Below are 20,833 nucleotides of genomic sequence, written 5' to 3'. Positions count from 1 at the left end.
TTTAAGAGGGATCAGAGTGTCGTTGTATCTGGACGACTGGTTGATAAGATCCCAGTCAAGAAGTCAATGTCTGGAGGACGTGAGTCAAAACATTGGACTTGAGCAAAAGACCTAGGTCTAGTAGTGAATATGGGAAAGTTCCCATTTGGACCGCCCCAACAACAGATAGTTTATTTGGGGTTCAGATATCGGCAGTGACTTTTTCGGGCTTTTCCGTCCCCCGAAAGGCAAGCCCAATGCAGTCAGAAGGTGCAGGACTTTCTAAAGAAAGACCGATGCTCTGCAAGAGAGTGGATGAGTCTACTGGGCACACTTTCTTCGCTAGAGAGGTTCATTTCTTTAGGAAGACTGCACATGAGACCTCTTCAGTTTTTCCTGAAGGATTCATGGCCAAGAAAATTGCAACCCGGATTCCTTCCAGTTTTCTAATTCCGGCCGAAGTAAGAGGAATTAAAGTGGTGGCTAACTCCAGGCAGGTTAGCAAGAGGGATGTCGCTTCAGCAGAAGAACCCAGACCTCGTCTTGTTTTCCGACGCGTCGGACGCGGGTTGGAGCGACATTAGCTCTCAAGAGGTGTCGGGACTTTGGAACAAGGACGAAACAAAGTGGCACATAAACAGGAAGGAACTGTTGGCAATTTTCTTGGCTTTGAAGCACTTCAGAGAGTTGATTCGAAACAAGACAGTGCAGGTCAACTCGGACAACACCACGGCTCTGGCATATATTCGAAAACAAGGGGGGAACTCATTCTTTTACCCTTTACAATCTGGCAAAAGAAATTCTGCTTTGGGCAGAAGAGGAAAAGGTCGTGATACTCACCAGGTTTATACAAGGAGAGAAGAACGTGAGTGCGGACCTGTTGAGCAGAAGAGAGCAACTTCTCTCGACGGAGTGGACGTTGCACATGGAGGTTTGCCAGAGCCTGTGGAAGTTGTGGGGCCGCCCGGTAATGGATCTGTTTGCGACAGCCAGAACAAAAAGGTTACCAACATATTGCTCTCCGATTCCAGACCAGGAAGCAGTGGCGGTAGATGCGTTCCTGATGGATTGGTCAAACTTAGATCTGTACGCTTTCCTCCGTTCAAGGTGCTGGGGAAAGTGATGAAGAAGTTCAGGGAGAGCAAAGGAACGAGGATGACCTTAATAGCCCCGTTTTGGCCCGGCCCAAAGTTGGTTCACAGAGGTACTGGAATGGACAGTAGATACGCCAAGGACTCTTCCTCTAAGAGTAGATTTACTCAGACAACCCCACTTCGACAGGTTTCACAAGAATACCCTCGCTCTGGGTCTGACTGCGTTCAGACTATCGAACGTCTGGTCAGAGCGAGGGGATATTCTAGAGAGGTGGCCATGCAGTGGCTAGAGCCAGAAGAACCTCCACAATCACGGTGTATCAGTCGAAGTGGGGACAACTTCCGGAAGTGGTGTAAGAACAGGAAAGTGTCTTCATCCAGTACCTCTGTGACCCAAATTGCAGATTTCCTTCTTTACTCGAGAAAGGATTTACACTTGTCAATTTCGACAATCAAAGGTTATAAGAGTATGCTAACCTCAGTGTTAGACCCAGGGATCTAGACATCTCGAATAAAACTTAGATTTGAGAGATCTGATTAGGTCGTTTGGGATGAAGAAACAATCAGAAGGCAGGCCACCTGCTTGGAACCTGGATGTGGTCTTGAAGTATTTAAACTTCTAGCAAATTCGAACCGTTTTAGAAGAGTCCTCTCTGAGGGATCTTGCTAAGAAAGACGATCTTTTTAGTAGCATTGGCAACTGCTAAAAGAGTTAGTGAGCTTCAGGCCATATCGAAGAAGGTTGGATGAGACACGGCAATGCAGTGTGTTCATTCCAAGAAGGTTTCTTGGCCAAGAATGAGGATCCATCTAATCCTTGGCCAAGATCCTTTGAAGTTTTGGTCTAGCTGAATTGGTCGGTAACGAGCAGAAAGAGTTCTCTGCCCAGTGAGAGCGTTGCGATGTTATATAGAAAGAACAAGAGTTATCAGAGGGAAGTCTGATGCTCTGGTGTTCAGTTAAAGACCCCACTAGACCCATGACGAAGAACGCTCTAGCCTTCTTCATGAGAGAGTTAATTAAAGAGGTTCTCATATGTTGTGTGAAGAGCAGAGCTTTGGTATTTTGAAGTGAAGGCTCATGAAGTCAGGGCAGTGGCGACTTCATTAGCTTTTAAAAAGAATTTAGCCTCAAGGAATCATTGAATCCACATATTGGAGAACTAATTCAATATTTGCGTCTCATTATCTTAGGGCGTTCAGACAACCTTCGATAATTGTCAGACGCTAGTCCATACGTGTCCTCGGGTACAGTATTGGGCAAAGGAGTTACTACCCCATAACCTTCTTTTAAGCTAGTTGATTTTATTAGTGATGGTGTTTGTGTTTTTTGGTCGTCTGAGAAAGGGTGCGTACTTTTCTCAGTCGTGTTAGTATTATCTGGTGATGGTGTGTGTGTAGTTCAGGTAAATGATATGTTACTAGCTTGAATGCCGTGGCATAAGAGGCTGTAAGATCTGTCAACACATTGGTCACGTCCAGTTGTCAGTTCCAGTCTTAGCTTCTTCAACATACAGGACACTTCCTTGTTGAGAGCTACTAAGGTTAAGCAGAGGCTTAGAGGCAGGACCTATCAAGTCAGCTACCTTAGCAGGTAAGGAACCTAAAGTTTTAATAATATTTTAATAATATTTTTATACTCTAAGAATGTTGCTGTCCTTGACCCACCTCCAAATGTGTCAATCAGCTATATATACCAGCCAGGCCTAAGTGTCATACATTAAAATGAAGTTTTTATGATAAAACAAAGTTTAATGTATACTTACCTGGCAGGTATATATAATTTAATTCCCACCCGCCTCCCTCAGGGGACAGGGTTCAGAGAAAATCTGGCCCAATTGGGAACGGTTCCTAGCGCTAGCGCCACGGTAACGGGTGGTGGTTGCCTGAACTACTAGGTTACTAGCGATTGCCGCGAGTTTTGAAAATTTCTGCCAGGTGAACAGAGAATATAGCTATATATACCTGCCAGTAAGTATACATTAAACTTTGTTTTATCATAAAAACTTCATTTTTGTTCATGAAACTTACCTGTCAGATATATATATATATAGCTGTATTTCTGACGTCCGACAGAATTTCAAAACTCGCGGCACACGTAGTGGGGAGGCCAGGTGGTAGTACCCATTCCCGCCGCTGGGAGGCGGATATCAGGAACCATTCCCATTTTCTATTCATATTTTTTTCTGTCGCCGGTGCTGCAAACAACTGTTGCAGTACCTCCGTCTAGGATTTTTTGATTATCTTCGCTTAATATTATCTGGATTGACTTTTGGTATCGACTTCTGGATTGTTGGATTGGCACGCGTAATAGTGGATTGGTTTTTTTGATTTTGGATTGGCTTTTCTGTGTACATGATGTCGGGATCAAGTACTGGAAGTTTCAGAGTGTGTGTGAGGAGTGAATGTAAGGTGAGGCTTCTTAACCTTCAGTTGATCCTCACACAGTTTGTATGGATTGCAGGGGGCATGTTTGCTTGGTTTGATGATCGGTGCAATGAATGTAAGGATTTGGATGATGATAAATGGAAGATGTATGAGACCTATCGACGTAAATTGGAGCGCGATAGAGTCAGGAGGTCTTCCTCCAAGGGCAGTTCTACTAAAGGTAGGATAGTAACATTTCTCCTCCTCTAACACCAGTAGATTTTGCTCAACCTAATCCTGTTTTGTTGCCTTCGGGCCCCAGTGCTGTGTCTGGAGAAGGTAACACCCTTTCTCTGATTCTGGAGTCTATTCGTGCTCTCGAATCTAAAGTTTTGGCCCTAGAAACCAGCCCTGTGAAAGTTTGTGTTAGTGCCCCTAGTGTGTGGAGGGGGCGTCAGATCGGCCCCATAATGCCTCTAGGCCTAGACCTCTATCGGACTCCCAGGACGCAGGGAGTGGGTATTGTCGAAAGCCGCAAGAGGGTTACGGGGGCTCCCCACCGATCTGGCGTCCCTTCGGCAGGCCTTGTTGCTAAATCCCAGGCTGCCAAGGAGCGCGCACGAGCGCGTGTCCTGAAAGATTGCTTTTCGTCCTCCGAAGCGTCCTCCCCGCGCAAGGGTGGAGCGCTCGGAGAGACTCGCGTCCGTTGAAAAGGACCTTTCGCTTTGAGGACGCTTCACGTCCTATGTCTCCTCTTTCGTCAGAGGACGCTTATGACGCCTTTCCTCCTCAGAAGAGAGGAAGGCTTTCTGCCGACGAGGACGTTTGGTTTCCACGCACAGGCGTGTTCACCTGAGAGGCAGATAGCTGTACCTGCTAGAAGGAAGGAGGCGTCCCCATCGCCCCTCGCCCCTTCCTTCTCGCAGGCTCAGTCCTGCCCTTCTTATGCTCCTTCGTCCACCTACGAAGGATATCCTAGTGTCCCTTCAGGACCAGATTACGTCGCTGATGGCTCAGAGGACTCGCCCAGCAGCAGTCGAGCCTCAGCGTAGGAAGGACGTTCGGCTGCCCGTCAAGAGGACGAAGCAGCCTCATTCTCTCTCGTCTCGCTCGCCTCTCTCTCCTCCTCCGGATCGTCACCGTTCTCGTTCTCCAGGTAGATCTTTCGCTCTCTCAGGAGAGGACGCTCGCCAGGACGCTCGGCGTTCGAAGCAGGACGCTTTGCGCTCTCGGCAGGGAGCTGTTGAGGACGCTCGGCGTTCTAAAACTGGACGCTTTGCGCTCTCTACAAGACGCTTTTGAGGACGCTCGGCAGGACGCTCGGCGTTCGAAGCAGGACACTTTGAGTTATCGACAGGACGCCTTTGAGGACGCTCCGCAGGACGCTCCTCACGTTTGAAGCAGGACGCTTTTCGAGCGAGGGCAGGACGCTTTTGAGGACGCTCAGCAGGACGCTTGCTTGGCTAAGCAGGACGCTTTTGGCGCCTCTCGTCAGGAAGCTCGCGCTTCCTCTCGTAGGGACGTGTCTGTTAAGACAGTTTCCCGTTGCTTCTAAGGACGCTCCTCTTTCACAAGATGTCCGTCCTCTAAGGATCGACGAAGTAAAGGGCGATTCCGTACCTGTAGCGGGTACTATTCCAACCAACGGAAGTCATTGTTCAGGATTGAGACTGCTGGACGTACTCCCTCTCCTGATGGGCGTTCTCCAGTTTTCCTCTTAGGGAGGAAGGGAACTTAGTATCCAGGGAGTTCCGTCGAAGAAGAACAGCCGGTAGCTTCAAGCTGTCTCGGACTACAAGGTTTCTTGTTAGGCTGTTACGTTCAGCCTTCGGGGAGAAGTTCCAGCCGGCAGCCCCTAGGTCTCCTCCTCTCAACTTTCGTCTTCCAAGACCGTTAAGACCCCTGAATTCGTCGAGATGAAGACATCGCTGTCGACCAAGAGGGTCGTTTAAGAAGCTTCAAGACTTTATGTCCAGAAGGAAGGATCAGGGCAAGACCACTTTCGCCCATCCACCCTCTAGACTCGCCGGGAAAGAGGAATTTGGTATGAGACCAAGGAGGACGTGGGAGTAAAGGTTCCTTCGTCTGCTCTGGTGACTTCTCCAGTTTAGTGGACGCTCAGAGGAGGTCTCTCTTATCGTCTGCTAAGGTGTCCTGGACTCCTGTGGAGACTGACCACCACTTGAAGGGACTGCTTCGTACCCTAAAAAATGTTTTTAATTTCCTAGACTGGTGTCTGGGAGTTTTAGACCTTCAGTCTAGAAGTCCTGATTCTCTCAGTCTGGGGGAGAGTGTCCAGCGTGTTGTCATGTATGGACAAGGCCGTCAGGGATGGTTCGGAGGAGCTAGTTTCTCATTTTGGAACTGCTTTCCTGAAGAAAAGAGCACTGCTTTGCAATTTTTACCGCTAAGTCGGTATCTCCCGCTCAGAAAGCGGAACTTGCTCTTTGCGCTCTTTCGAACCATCTCTTCCCCAGGCTATGGTAGGATCTTGCAAAGAGTTGCAAGAAAAGGCGACCCAGGACCTCTTGGTACAGTCTTCAAGACATCCAGCAGTTCCTTCCACTTCGACATTCAGCAAACCCCCGAAGAAAGTCAAACCCTTTCGCGGGGCACCCCCCCTCGAAGAGCAGCTCCTCGAGGGAGAGGTTTTTCGAGAGGAAGAGCTTCATTCAAACCCAAAACCAGCAAATGAAGATCTCGTCCTTCAGACGCCAGTCGGGGCCAGACTGGAATTCTTTGTGGAGGCTTGGAGGCAGAGAGGGGCGGATCCTTGGACTCTCAAGATAGTAGAGCGGGGATACAGATCCCCTTTTTACATCCTCCTCCTTTAACATCAACTCCCAGAGACCTCTCTCCATCTTATCAGGGAGAGAAAGAAAAAGTATTCTTTTCGATCTGTTAGACAGATGGTCGAAAAAAGAGCGGTGGAACAAGTCTTGGACCTAGAGTCACCGGGCTTCTACAACAGGATTTTCCTAGTGCCGAAGCAGTCGTCAGGTTGGCGCCCGGTCCTGGATGTGAGCAGGCTCAATCTTTTTGTAGAAAAGATCAAGTTCAAAATGGAGACGCCTCAGTCGGTGCTGGGAGCCTTGAGACCTGGCGACTGGATGGTGTCTCTGGACCTGCAGGACGCGTACTTCCACGTCCCAGTCCACCCTCTTTCAAGGAAGTACCTGAGAGTTCGTCTTGGACAACAGGGTTTGGCAATTCAGAGCCCTTTGTTTCGGTCTCAGCACGGCCCCGATGGTTTTCACAATGATTATGAGGAATGTAGCGAAGTGGCTCCATTCGTCAGGGATCAGGATATCTCTATACCTCGACGATTGGCTGATCAGAGCGTCGTCGAGGCAGAAGTGTCTGAAGGACCTTCAGTTTACGTTAGCCCTAGCAAAGTCTCTGGGTCTTTTGGTCAACTCCGAAAAGTCGCATCTGACCCCGCACAGTCCATCGTGTATCTGGGGATTCAGATGGATTCAGTGGCTTTTCGGGCGTTTCCATCCCAGGAACGTCACGACTGGGGTTAGAGAAGTCGCAGCCTTCCTAGAGAGAGAAGCTTGTTCGGTGAGGGAGTGGATGAGTCTGCTGGGCACCATTTCCTCGCTAGAAAAGTTGTCTCGCTGGGAAGACTGCACCTCAGGCCTCTTCAATTTTTCCTTGCGGAAGAATGGACGTCGAAAGAGGACCTGAATGCGATCCTAAGGATCTCCAACAAGGTAAAACGATCCACTTAAGATGGTGGCTCGACCCTCAGAAGTTACGAGAGGGCTTCTCCTTAAATCTTCTGAGCCCCGACCTAGTGTTTGTTCTCAGACGCTTTAATTCCATTTCCGTTGGGGAGCAACACTAGGGGGGGAGGAAGTGTCAGGCTCCTGGAGAGGGGAACAGGTAGCCTGGCACATCAATGTAAAGGAACTGGCAGCGATATTCCTGTCGCTGCAGTTCTTCGAAGACAAACTGTCAAGCAAGGTTGTTCAAGTCAACTCAGACAGTACCACAGCCCTTGCGTATCTAAAGAATCAGGAGGAACTCGCTCCAGATCCTTTTTCTCCTGGCGAAGGAAGTTCTGCTATGGGCAGACGCAAGGCGCATCAAGATCCTGACAAGATTCGTGGCAGGGGTTCAGAATGTCAGGGCGGACCTTCTCAGTCGCCGAAATCAGATTCTACCAACAGAATGGACCTTGCACCAGGAAGTCTGTCACAATTATGGAGATTGTGGGGACGTCCTCTAGTAGACCTGTTCGCTACATCAAGGACGAAGAGGCTTCCTCTGTATTGCTCCCCAGTTCTGGATCCAGGGGCAATTGCAGTGGACGCGTTGCTCTGGAACTGGACAGACCTGGATCTTTACGCCTTTCCCCCATTCAAAGATCATGGGGGACGTAATGAGGAAGTTCGCAGCTTCAGAAGGGACAAGGTTGACTCTGATTGCCCCAATGTGGCCAGCAAGAGAGTGGTTCACAGAGGTCATGACATTCCTTGTGGACTTCCCAAGAACGTTGCCTGGAGGAGAGATCTACTCAGACAGCCTCACTTCAAAAGGTTTCACCAAAACCTCTCCGCTCTGGCTCTGACTGCGTTCAGACTATCGAAAGTTGGCCAGAGCGAGAGGCTTTTCAAAGGCAGCTGCGAGAGCAATCGCTAATGCTCGAAGAGCCTCTTCAAGAGCTGTCTACCAATCTAAGTGGTCCTCCTTCAGGGCATGGTGCAAGAAGGAAGGAATTTCCTCTTCCACGACCTCTGTGAATCAGATAGCAGATTTCTTACTCTATCTAAGAAATGTGCAGAAATTGGCAGTTCCTACAATCAAGGGTTATAGGATAGTGTTGTCTGCCGTTTTCGCCACAGAGGACTGGACCTCTCCGACAATAAGATCTGCACGATCTCTTAAGGTCGTTCGAAACCACCAAGATTCCACAGGCAAGACCGCCCTCATGGAATCTAGATGTGGTGTTGAAACATCTGATGCTAAGTCCCTTTGAGCCTCTCCATGAAGCTTCTCTAAGGGACTTGACGAGAAAAACGCTTTTCCTAGTCTTCTCTGGCGACGGCGAAGAGAGTTAGTGAAATCCAAGCGTTCAGTAGCCTAGTGGGTTTCAAGGGAAGACAGCGCTGTCTGCTCGTTGAACCCTTCTTTCTTGGCTAAGAACGAGAACCCTCTAATCCTTGGCCAAAGAGCTTTGAAATCAAAGAATATCGAGTCTCGTGGGTCAAGAACCAGAGAGAGCCCTGTGCCCTGTCAGGGCTCTCAAGTTCTATGTGAATAGGACTAAAGAGATAAGAGGTCCCTCAGGTAATCTCTGGTGCTCGGTGAAGAGACCAGATTTGCCGTTGTCGAAGAATGCTGTTGCTTTCTTCTTGAGGGCGTCATTAAAGAGGCTCATTCATCTTGCCAGAAGACTGATATGAGCCTCTTTAAAGTGAAAGCTCACGAGGTCAAAGCCGTAGCTACTTCTCTTGCCTTCCAAAGGAATATGTCTATCAAGAGATATTCTTGATAGCACCTTCTGGAGGAGCAATTCCGTATTCGCCTCACATTACCTCCGGGATGTGAGAACGATTTACGAGAACTGTAGTTCTTTGGGGCCTTACATTTCGGCAGACACAGTTTTGGGGGCTGAAGGTGGCTCTCTCCCTATCCCTTAGCTTAGTTAGGTTAGTTTATTGTGTGGTTGATGGTGAGATCTTCTGTGGAAATCTCCCATTCCTTGTGTTAATGTCAGGGGTTTTTTGGTTAGTTGGTCAGGTGGTGGTCGGTTGCTGTGTTACTGCCATATGTTTGGCTAGATGGTCTTGTCACATTGTGGTCACGTCCCCGTTGACAGAGCATCCGAAGTGCACCAGCACTAACGGGTCCAAACCTGGCTGGCAACTCTGATAAAAGCATAAGCAGGCTTTAAGTGACAGTAATCCATAGTCTACTTTGCTATCAGGTAAGGAACCAATAAGTTAATCTTTTATTTTAATTTAAGTTTCCTAAAAAATCCTAGTCTGTCTCTACCCACCATCCGAAGGTGTGATCAGCTATATATATATCTGACAGGTAAGTTTCATGAACAAAATGTTATTGTTATAATACAATTAGTTTGTTCATACTTGCCTGGCAGATATATATAATTAGAGTGCCCACCCTCCTCCCCTCAGGAGACAAGGGTCATGATAAATATGAATAGAAAATGGGAATGGTTCCTGATATCCGCCTCCCAGCGGCGGGAATGGGTACTACCACCTGCCCGCCCCACTACGTGTTCCGCGAGTATTGAAATTCTGTCGGACGTCGAAATACAGCTATATATATCTGCCAGGCAAGTATGAACAAACTTAATTGTATTATAACAATAAAATTTTTCCTAACTATACAAACCTGAGGTCCTTTTACACATAGTCCCACCTCATGCCACCCCTCACTCTGCAGTTTTTGCTTGGGCCAAAAGCAAAAGTGATTTGTTTACCTCCCAGTCGCGCGCGCGCGCCTGTCGGACAAGCAGTTAACTACCGAACCCCTTGTTCGAAAGCTTACGACCTATCCAGCTGCCGCTAGTACCTTCCTATTGTAAAAGGACCTCAGGTTTGTATAGTTAGGAAAAATGCAATTTTGGACAAATTGTCATTTTTTGGGGTTGTACACATTGATCGTACATGGTCCACCCCTGTACCATGCGGTTTTTTACCCTATAGGAAATGGTGTGTAGGCCCTAGCTATCCTAGCTAGTACTATAATACAATGCAACCGAGATAATTCGAGAAAATTACATGAATACCAAATTTGACAAGTTGATGCTCTCATGTGTATGTTTATACATTCATCAGTAAGAGGTTGGGACCCCACAGAGCTTTTCCGGAGAATTGCCGACCTTTTTTATTAATATTTTTTATCGTGTTTATATCAATGCAGCTTTTAATTTCTACTATCAGCTGGTGTAAGAGTTGACATCAAAACACCAGAGAATTTTTGTTTTCCAGTAATTTTTCATGTTATAGGCCTATTGATGAATTTGACATTAATTTCATTGGGAAATGTGTATACTTTACTTATCATTCATTCCCCACTAGCCTATACTATATCAATCAAGGGATACGGGATTAGCTGCGGGACGTCCCTACAGTTTCAAAGAAATTACTCCAGCATGCCGAAATCTACCCGAAAACAACTTACTTGACCAGTTTATGTCTATTTGCCATCCACCAATTTTTCCCGCTGGATGCAACTTTTACTAAGTAGTGCTCCCCATATGGAAATTGATGGAAAAAAATAAGATGAGCTATCAGAAAATCTGTAAAAAAAACCCAAAAAAACTCAAGAGTCATTCAGTGTAAAAAAAACTTAAAAGAACCCCTTTTCAGTGCTGATGTAAATTACATGTCTGCTATTTTAAAGTTTCCCTGAAACTCATAAACAATAATGTAATGTAAAATAGTATTGGGTTTAAGTTGTGCAACACTAGATGAAATATAATGATTAATTACCTGGTTTTCATTACCATAATCATCCAAATGATTGCAGCAGCTTTATTATTTTGTAAGGTAGTTTAGTTTTTCTGGATACAAAAAAAACCCAAAACAATCAATAAAGAACATACAGTTTCATGGTTTAAAAAATCAGTCTGACAGATTGAAGAATTTTAAGGTATTACTTCAGTAATACCAGATAGGCTACCTGAATAAATAAAAGGAATCATATATGTATGTAGTATTTGGTCAAATAAAAAGGAAAAATTGGTTAATGTCACTGTTGCCATACAAAGAAGATATTTCAAGTCCAGCACATCAGACTGAACTGCAATTGAAAAATACTCTTAAATACTTTTAAGTGACCACATACAGGCAGTCCCTGGTTATCGGCAGGGGTTCAGTTCTTGGCAGGTGCTGATAAGCGAAAAGTATCATTAACCGAAAATCGGTGCTTTATAACTCTGTTAAGGTGCTGATAACCGAAACACTGCCTGTTATGGTGCCATAAATCACTAACCAGATTGCCATTAACCGAGTCCACTGTTAATGGGGGACTGCCTGTGTATAAATTGAAAATGGGTACAGTTTCTGCATCCAACAAAAATTTTTGGTTACAACACATATAGGAGAGATGCCACTGTATAGTGAGGTATTTTATATTTTGTTCATGAACCTTACCTGCCAGATATATATATAGCTGTTATTCTCCGAAGTCTGACAGATTTCCAAAACTCCCGGCACACGCAGTGGTCGGCCAGGTGGTAGTACCCATTCCCGCCCCTGGGAGGCGGGCGTCAGGAACCATTCCCATTTTCTGTCAGATATTTTCTGTCGCCGGTGCAGCCAACAAGTGTTTTCTGCACCTCCGTCATTGGATTTTGGAACTCTTTTGGTCACTTGAGTATCCCGATTGATTTTTTGGTTATTTGATTTGGATCGGTGGTTAGGCATACGCTAATTGTGGATTGATTTTGAATTTGGCTTGATTTTTTCCTTTAAACTTGAGATGTCCTGGATCTAGTTCGACTAGCGCCAGAGTATGGTGTGGAAGAATGCAAGGTGAGGCTACCGAAATCTTCGGTAGACCCTCATACAGTGTGCGCTAATTGTCAGAAACATGTTTGTGTGTCTGATGATCGCTGCAATGAATGTGGAGAGTATGTCTGATTCTGCGTGGAAGGCGTATGAATCATATGTGTCTAAAATAGAAAGAGATGGGTAAGAAGGAGTGTAACGCCAGTTACACATCCAGTGGAATTTATCCCTCCTAAACCTGTGATGCCTTCGGGCCCTACATTAGTGTCTGTGGAGGGTAATACCCTATCAATGATTCTTGAATCTTTGCGTAGCCTGGAATCAAAAGTGCAAGCATTAGAAGTGTTAATAGTGCAGTGGTGTGTAGTGATAATGCTCCGATTGTTGCGGAAGGGGGGTCGGACAAACGATCTGACGTTCCTTCGGCAAGACCTGGGGGCGCTTCCCAGGCTTCAAAGTTCGTAAACAGATCTTGAAAGAGTGTTTTTCGTCATCAGAATCGTCCTCCCCGCGCAGCGGTTGGAGCTTTCGGAAGCGGTCGCGCCCTTTGAAGAGGACAAAGACGATAGATGTCGCACAAGCGGCCGCCGCCTTTGATTCCTCAGAGGAGGACGCTGCACATCCCTTAGCCCCTTCTGTTTTGCGGTCGTCTCCAGAACAATTCGAAGACTCTCCACCGAAAAAGAGAGCAAAGGTGCAGATGTTGCACAGGCGACCGGCACCTTTGGTCTAAGGGAGAAAGACGCTTCACGTCCTTTCTCTTCTTCTGTGTTGCGATCGTCGCCGGAGAGGATGTCGTTTTGACGACAATGCTTTTGAGCGCCCTGGTTGCGCTAAGGATATACCTGTGGCGGTCCATGTGAGAAGGAGGAGGGCTTCCCCTCGCCCCTCGTCTTCTCACAGGATCAGCCCTAAATCGAAGAAGATTGAGAATTTGCAACATCAAATTGCCTTATTAGTTGCAGAGAAAGAGGATAATTCACGTCCAGGCAGTCTTCTTCTCATCGCCTCGCTTTTTCTCCTGTTACCTCGCCTTCCAGATTTCGTGCACGAAGGTCTGCAGAGCACGACGTTAAGGCTGGCAGCGAGACTTGACGCCAGGCCTGACGTTCGAGACTGGGATGGCTCGGCTCGACGCCGGGCGGGACCTCGGCTGGATGCCAAGCGTGACGCTCGGCAGGATTCTCGGCTGGACGCTCGGCTTGACGCCAGGCATGGCGCGCAGCTGGATGCACGACGTAATGTTTCTTCAGACATTCGCCGAGATTCGGAGGATAGTAATGAATCTGAAGAAGAAAAACTTGTCGGAGGAATTAACTGAAGAACAATCATCAGCAGTATCTTCAGATTACCAGGTTTTTTGGTTCAATTGCTTCGAACCTCCTTTGAAGAGAAGTTTAAACTGAAGCCCCGCAGTCGCCTCCTTCACAATTGCTATCGTCTAAGGCTATCAAGACTCCAGGATTGTTGAAGATGGCTACTTCATTATCAACAAAAAGGGCTTTTAAGAAATGCAGAATTGGATGGAGTCAAGAAAAGCCGAAACAAGAACGCTTTCGCCCTACCCCTTCAAGACTGACAGGGAAGCAGGTCTTTGGTATGAGACAGGGGAGGAGATAGGTTTTAGAGCCCCCTCATCGTCCCAAGGTGACTTCGCTACCTTGGTAGATGCACCGAAGAGATCCCTTTTGTCGACGACGAAAGTGCCCTGGACCCTTTCTGAGATGGACCATCATATGAAGGGACTCTTCCGTACGATAGAAGTTTTCAACTTTTTGGGGTTTTTGGATTGGTTGTTTAGGGGTCTTGGATAACCGGTCGCGTAGTCCTGATTCGCTTAGCCTCGAGGAGTGTCCAGCGTGCTTGCGTGCATGGACAAGGCCGTCAGGGATGGTTCGGAGGAGTTGGCTTCGCACTTCTGCACTTCGATTTTTGAAGAAGAGAGCGGCCTATTGTGGTTTTACTGCAAAGGCGGTCTCTATTCTCTCAAAAGGCAGAATTGTTGTATGCGCCTCTTTCGAGCCATCTTTTTCCTCAGGCTATGGTCAACAAAGATCTGGCTGTCAGTCTACAAGAGAAGGCTACCCAAGACCTCCTAGCTCAGTCGGCAAAGCGTACGGTTGTTTCTTCTACGTCGGCACGGGCCGCAACCGTTCAAGAAGCAGAAGCCTTTTCGAGGTGGAGTTTCCTCGAGAACATCTTCTCGATGGAAGTACACGTTCCAGAGGCAGAGTCTCGGCTAAGATCAGAGGAGAAATGAACCAGATATTCCTTCAGCCACCAGTAGGAGCCAGGCTTCGACTATTCTCAAAAGCTTGGATAGAAAGGAAGGCGGACAGCTGGTCGCTCAACGTCATCAAGCGGGCGGGGGTACAAGATTCCTTTCTTGAAACCTCCCCCACTGTGCACGACACCCAAGGATTTATCCCCCTATTTACCATCAGGAGAAGCAACAAAATACTTTTCGATCTGCTCGAGCAGATGTTGGAAAAGAGAGCGGTGGAACAGGTCGTAGACCTGGAATCTCCAGGCTTCCACAACAGGATATTCCTGGTGCTGAAACAGTCAGGAGGTTGGCGACCAGTCTTAGATGTGAGCAGTCTGAATCGGTTCGTACAGAAGCAGAAATTCAAGATGGAGACAACCTCAGTCAGTTCTTGGTCCTTAAGACCAAACGATTGGATGGTTTCATTAGACCTTCAAGACGCGTATTTCCACGTCCCCATCCATCCACAGTCGATGAAGTATCTTCGTTGTCCTAAAAGGGACAGTTTATCAATTCAGGGCGCTTGGCTTCGGATTGAGCACTGCCCCTATGATCTTCACGACTTTAATGAAGAACGTGGCGAGGTGGCTTCATCTTGCAAATATCAGTCTCTATGTACCTGGACGACTGGCTCATTCGTGCCTCCACTCAAACGCGGTGTCTGAAGGATCTTCAAACAACTTTATCGTTGGTGAAGTCCCTGGGACTACTGTGAATTTTGAAAAGTCACATCTGATTCCAACCCAATCCATCTTGTATCTGGGGATTCAGATGGATTCAGTGGCTTTTCGAGCTTTTCCGTCCCAGGGACGTCAGCAGCAATGTTTAGACAAAGTGACAGCCTTCCTAAGGAAAGATTCGTGCTCGGTGAGGAATGGATGAGCTGCTGGGGACCATTTCCTCGCTGGAGAAGTTTGTTTCCTTGGGAGACTGCACCTCAGACCGCTACAATTTTTTCTCAAGGAAAATTGGAAAGAAAGCAAGAATCTGGATATGAGCTTAAAAATTTCAAGAGAGGTAAAACATCACTTAAAATGGTGGCTAGATCCAGTGAAGTTGTCGGAGGGCGTGTCTCTCAAGCTTCAGAGCCCCGACCTAGTGTTGTTCTCCGACGCGTCCACCACCCGGGATGGGGAGCAACATTAGGGGGGGGAAGAAGTGTCAGGCACCTGGAGAGGGGAACAGGTGTCCTGGCACATAAACCTAAAGGAAATGGCAGCCATCTTTTTAGCTCTCCAGTTTTTTCCAAGAAAAAGTCTCTCATCGAATAGTCCAAGTCAACTCAGACAACACCACAGCTCTGGCGTACTTGAAGAAGCAGGGAGGAACACAGTCTCGGTCCCTTTTTGCACTGGCAAAGGAGATCTTGCTGTGGGCAAGGGCACTGGACGTCACGATCCTTACAAGGTTTGTAGCAGGAGTAGAGAACGTCCGGGCAGATCTCCTCAGCAGACGAGGTCAACTTCTGCCAACCAGTGGACTCTGCATCAGGAGGTATGCCAAGCTGTGGGGGTTATGGGGACGTCCGCTAGTGGACATCTTTGCGACGTCCAGAACGAAGAGGCTTCCACTGTACTGCTCCCCAGTACTAGACCCAGCGGCAGTGGCGATAGACGCACTTCTCTGGGACTGGACGGGGATGGACCTGTACGCCTTTCCCCCGTTCAAGATCCTAGGGGAGTCATGAGGAAGTTGCGGCGTCGGAAGGGACGAGAATGACTTTGATCGCCCCTGTTCTGGCCGGCGAGAGACTGGTTTCACAGAGGTCATGACCTTCGTAGTAGACTTCCCGAGGACGCTTCCAGTAAGGACAGATCTACTCAGACAGCCCCACTTCGAGAGGTACCACAGAAATCTCTCCGCTCTGAGTCTGACTGCATTCAGACTATCCAAAAGTTGGCCAGAGCGAGAGGCTTTTCTAGGTCATGCGAAAAAAAAAGCTATCGCCAGTGCAAGAAGAGCTTCATCCAATGCAGTGTACCAATCGAAGTGGGCAGCTCTTCAGGAGTTGGTGCAAGAAGAACGGCATTTCCTCCACCACGACCTCTGTGAGCCAGATTGCTGACTTCCTTTTGTATCTGAGAAGGATCAAAAACTTGCAGTCTCTACAATCAAGGGTATAGGAGTGTGCTTTCAGTTGTCTTTTAGGCACAGAGGCCTGGATTTGGCGGACAACAGAGACCTTCACGATCTCTTGAGATCTTTTGAAACAACGAAGGTTCAACAACCCAGGTTGCCGTCTTGGAACTTGGATGTAGTTCTGAAGTTCCTCATGTCCAGTCCCATTCGAACCTATCATACAGCTTCCCTGAAGGATGTTACTAGAAAAAGCTATCTTTCCTGATGCTCTGGCGACGGGCGAAGAGAGTCAGCGAGGTACAAGCGATTAGCAATACGTGGGCTTAAAGGTTTAACGCGGTTTGTTCCTTGAGCCCAACGTTCCTGGCAAAAAATGAAAATCCGTCCAACCCTTGGCCTAGGACCTTCGAAATTAAAGGGATGGCCGAAATCATTGGGCGTGAGCCAGAGAGAGTTCTGTGCCCTGTCAGGGCTCTAAAATTCTACCTAAAGAAGACTAAGATTGTAGAGGCTTTCGGATAACTTGTGGTGTTCGGTAAGGAAGCCAAATTTACCAATGTCGAAGAATGCTTTGGCTTTTTTCTTGAGGGACACCATCAAGGAAGCGCATTCATCCTGTCAAGAAAGTGATATGAATATGTTGAAGGTGAATGCGCATGAAGTGAGGGCTATTTCTACGTCGGTAGCCTTCCAAAAGAACATGGCACTTAATGACATCTTGAATGCCACATTTTGGCGTAGTAATTCAGTGTTTTGCCTCTCACTACCTTCGGGGAGGTGAGACTACATACGAGAACTGTTGCTCTTTGGGCCATATGTCGCAGCAGACACTATATTGGGTACAGAGAGTATCACTCTTCCTATCATTTAGGAAATAATATGTTAGTTTGGACTTTTTAATTTTATTTCTTTTTATTTTTTATTTTTAGTTTATTATTCTTATTTAGGTGTTTAGTTTATTGTGGTCTTGGGTCGGCCGCCTTAGGCGGACTTCCCTCCATTAGCCTTGTTATACGAAGTTTAACCAGATAGGCTAGGTCAGGTGGTAATGTTTTTGCTTCGCCCTCATAATAGGGTAAAATGTTTTTGTCACATTGTGGTCATGCACACCGTTGACAAATCATCTGGAGCGCACCAGCTATATAGGTCAGTCCTTGCTGGCACCTCCAGTGAAGCATTAACAGCATTCGGTGTCTAATCAACACCTATATGATCTGTCACATTGTGGTCCACGCTCCCCGTGACAGTTCATTAGAGCGCACCAGCTACCAGGTCACGTCCTTGCTGGCACCTCTAGGAATGCATTACCCAAAAAATTGGAGGTCTATAATGTAGGATCTAGTTGTTTTGTGGTCACGCCCCCGTTGACAGATCCTCTAGAACTCAACAGCATCGCAGGTCACTACCTTGCTGGAGTCTCTAGTAAAGCAGAAGCAGACTTGGGTGACGGTACTCACGAAGTCAGCTATGCTAACAGGTAAGGAACCAAGATATCAATCATGTAAATGGAATTGTTTCCCAAAATCCGAGTCTGTCTCCCCCTTCCTCCAAAGGTGGGATTCAGCTATATATATATCTGGCAGGTAAGTTCATGAACAAAATGATATTGTTTGATTATACAATAAAGTTTGTTCATACTTACCTGGTCAGATATATATAATCAAAGTGCCCACCCACCTCCCCTCAGGAGACAGTGGCACTAGAAAATATCTGACAGAAAATGGGAATGGTTCCTGACGCCCGCCTCCCAGCGGCGGGAATGAATGGGTACTACCACCTGGCCGACCACTGCGTGTGCCGGAGTTTGAAATTCTGTCGGACTTCGGAGAATACAGCTATATATATATCTGCCAGGTAAGTATGAACAAACTTTATTGTATCATAACAATATCATTTTTCAGTGAAAAATATGGTTTGTGTGGGAATTTTTTCACCATTGCACCAATACAGTTGATACTTTATTCCCATCCATCATAAGTGCTCGGTTAAGCTATCGTGGCCCCCTGGTGATAGTCCTTGCCTTTAGGATTAAGTTAGATAGAACACACACATGCACATCAAGTAAGATCCAATACACAATGTTAGGTTAGGTTTTTCTCTATCTGTTTTTAACTCTCTTGTTCTTACCCCACCAGAAAACCCCAGTTTGCCTGTGGTTCCCTCCCCAGTTAATGTAAGGTACAGGATGCTTTTAATAGGGGTACCAAGCATTTGAGATGTAAATTTAATATATCAAATTGGCCTGGATCACAAAAATCTATTATCTCACTAGTTTTCCAATCAGACCTAGGCTGAGCAGATTTTTTATTCAAGACGTTCACTCAGAGAACGTAGCCTAAGTCCTGTCTGGTTAGCCCTTACTGCAGTCAAGTGGCAGGTATGGTTCATCTCCTGCTGCCATTGTAGCAGCCTTGGAAGTATTATAGGGTATTCTGTAGTTTTACTCTTGTAGCTTTTCTGAATTTTGTAGGCATTATTCAATTTAGATAAATTGCTAAGTCATGCAAATATGTCAAAACAAGAATGTCAAGTATGACTTACTTAACAAGAGATAGAAATGTCTGAGGGAATAATGTAAGAATCATTACCAATACATTATGGATACATTAAAACAGACAATGCAGTACTAACATTATACAATGCACTGGTTAGACCCCACTAAGAGTCTGCTGTTTTGCTGAACACTATCCCAGAGAAAGGTCATAAAATGAGAAGTACCGTCAGGTAAACACGCAAGATATTTGTTCATTGATTTGTACACTAAAAAAGTTTTAGTTAAAATATCAATTAATAAAAACATTTGGGATATATTTAGGGAATAAATAACATGGACTTACATATCTAAATTGTAATTAAACCAGATCCAATGGAAGAAACCTGGAAATAGAAATGTTCAACACTTGCCAGTGTAGGAATATCTTTATGTATGAGATTGTCTCCTATTTGAACAGATTACCAATGGTGCCTCATTTTTGAACATCTATCAGCTGAGGTTATAGCAGTACACTGTAGTACCAACCAGTTCAAGAAGAATTAGGTATATCTGAGGCATATTTTGGTGGTACATTTTCTTTTTATTTTATTTAAAGGTGTCCCTTGGGGTGGTCTAGTAATTCTGAAATGTCTGTCTATGAAGTGTAGTTATTTGTTCTTCTGAGAAGGCCTTTCTAATTATTGTTTATTTTCAGCAATGGAGATGTAGTGGAAGGTAGTGCAACTCCAGCAACAAAAGAAACCAAGAAGGGGAAAAAGGGTCGCAAGAACAAGGATGTTGACTGGGAAATGATATGTGGCAAAGGAATTGGAAAACATGACCCTGGAGGAGGGAGGAGAAAAGAAGGAAGAATCTCGTGAGCCATCACCAGTTCCAGAAAAGAAAGATAAGAAGAAAGAAAAGGTATTTTAGAATATTGCTTTGACCCATGATCATTCCTTATGGAAGATCATTTGGAATTTTGACTGCTTAGTTGTCTAGATTTTGCAGTTTTCTATATTTTCTACACTAATACAAGTCCATTAATGTTGAACTGTACATGTGACATTTATGAGATAGTTTTGGAAGAAGTTTTATGCATAATCTTATCTTTTGAACTTCTAATATTGCCATTACTAATCAGTAGCTTAATCAGTCCACATGATTTGATCTCATTGAAGATCATCTGTCATCTTAATGTGAGTGGTCATATATACAGACACTAAATGTTTAATGTGAGTGGTCATATATAAAGACTAAATGTGAGTGGTCATATATGCAGACACTAGTTAAGTCTTTTACTAGAGTATATCAAATAAATGATGTTGTCCGGTAAATGTATTTGCAGCTTTTGCATTTAGTCTCCTAAGGTACGTTAGATATTCTATCTAAGTGATTGGATCATGGGGGATGCGTTTACAAAATTCTTAAGCAGATATCACCAAGGTAGTATTTATTGAAATTGACAATCATCACTTTTATTTTGGTGACCGTCATCATTAGTTTGTTCTTTTGCAACTTACGTATAGGTGGTTGTCTTCACACCTGTTGCCCTCAAAGTCATTGCTTGTGATTGAAAGTTTTTCCTTATTGGAGTCTTCTTATTTACTGTCTTTATTAAAGATTGTTTGACCAAATGCCAGAAAATTTAACTGAAGTTTAGCGGAGGCACTTGATGACTTGTTGAGCTTCTATGCTAAAAGTAGCACAGTCTTATTTTCCAGGAGTGGATGTGTTAATGGATGCCTTCCTAACGTGGTTGCAATGAACTCTCATTTTCTCTGTTTTCTGCTGATATTTGAGCAGTTTTTTTCTGCATCATACCACCCCTTTTGAAGCATTGTTCATTGCTATCTTGAAGATTCAATGTGTAAAGATCTCTGTTGCAAAATGGTTCTAATGGAATGATGTCAAATTATTATTAGTCAATGCTTATTACCAAACTTAGTACTGTAAATGGTAATTTGTTTTCTTTACACTGCATACATATTACTATGTTCATAAGAGTTGTTTACTTGTACTGCAAACATATTACTGTACATGGTGCTATAGTGTGTTTTGCTTTGGCCCTGACATTGTGGTTTTTG

General features: G+C 45.6%; 1 long non-coding RNA gene across 1 annotated transcript in view; it reads left to right on the top strand.

Annotated features, from left to right (window-relative positions):
* Window positions 1-19,670, top strand: part of LOC135206132 (uncharacterized) — a 22,521-nt gene extending 2,851 nt beyond the window's left edge. Inside the window, exon 2 of the long non-coding RNA XR_010312684.1 lies at window positions 19,462-19,670. This is a non-coding gene — a long non-coding RNA (uncharacterized LOC135206132). The remainder of the gene's footprint in view (window positions 1-19,461) is intronic.
* Window positions 19,671-20,833: the final 1,163 nt, after the last annotated feature.

This window comes from Macrobrachium nipponense, chromosome 29, assembly GCF_015104395.2.
Source record: "Macrobrachium nipponense isolate FS-2020 chromosome 29, ASM1510439v2, whole genome shotgun sequence".
In the NCBI taxonomy this organism is placed as follows: domain Eukaryota; kingdom Metazoa; phylum Arthropoda; class Malacostraca; order Decapoda; family Palaemonidae; genus Macrobrachium; species Macrobrachium nipponense.
Note: the sequence above shows the minus strand (reverse complement) of the source record. Positions and strands in the feature narration are given on the sequence as shown.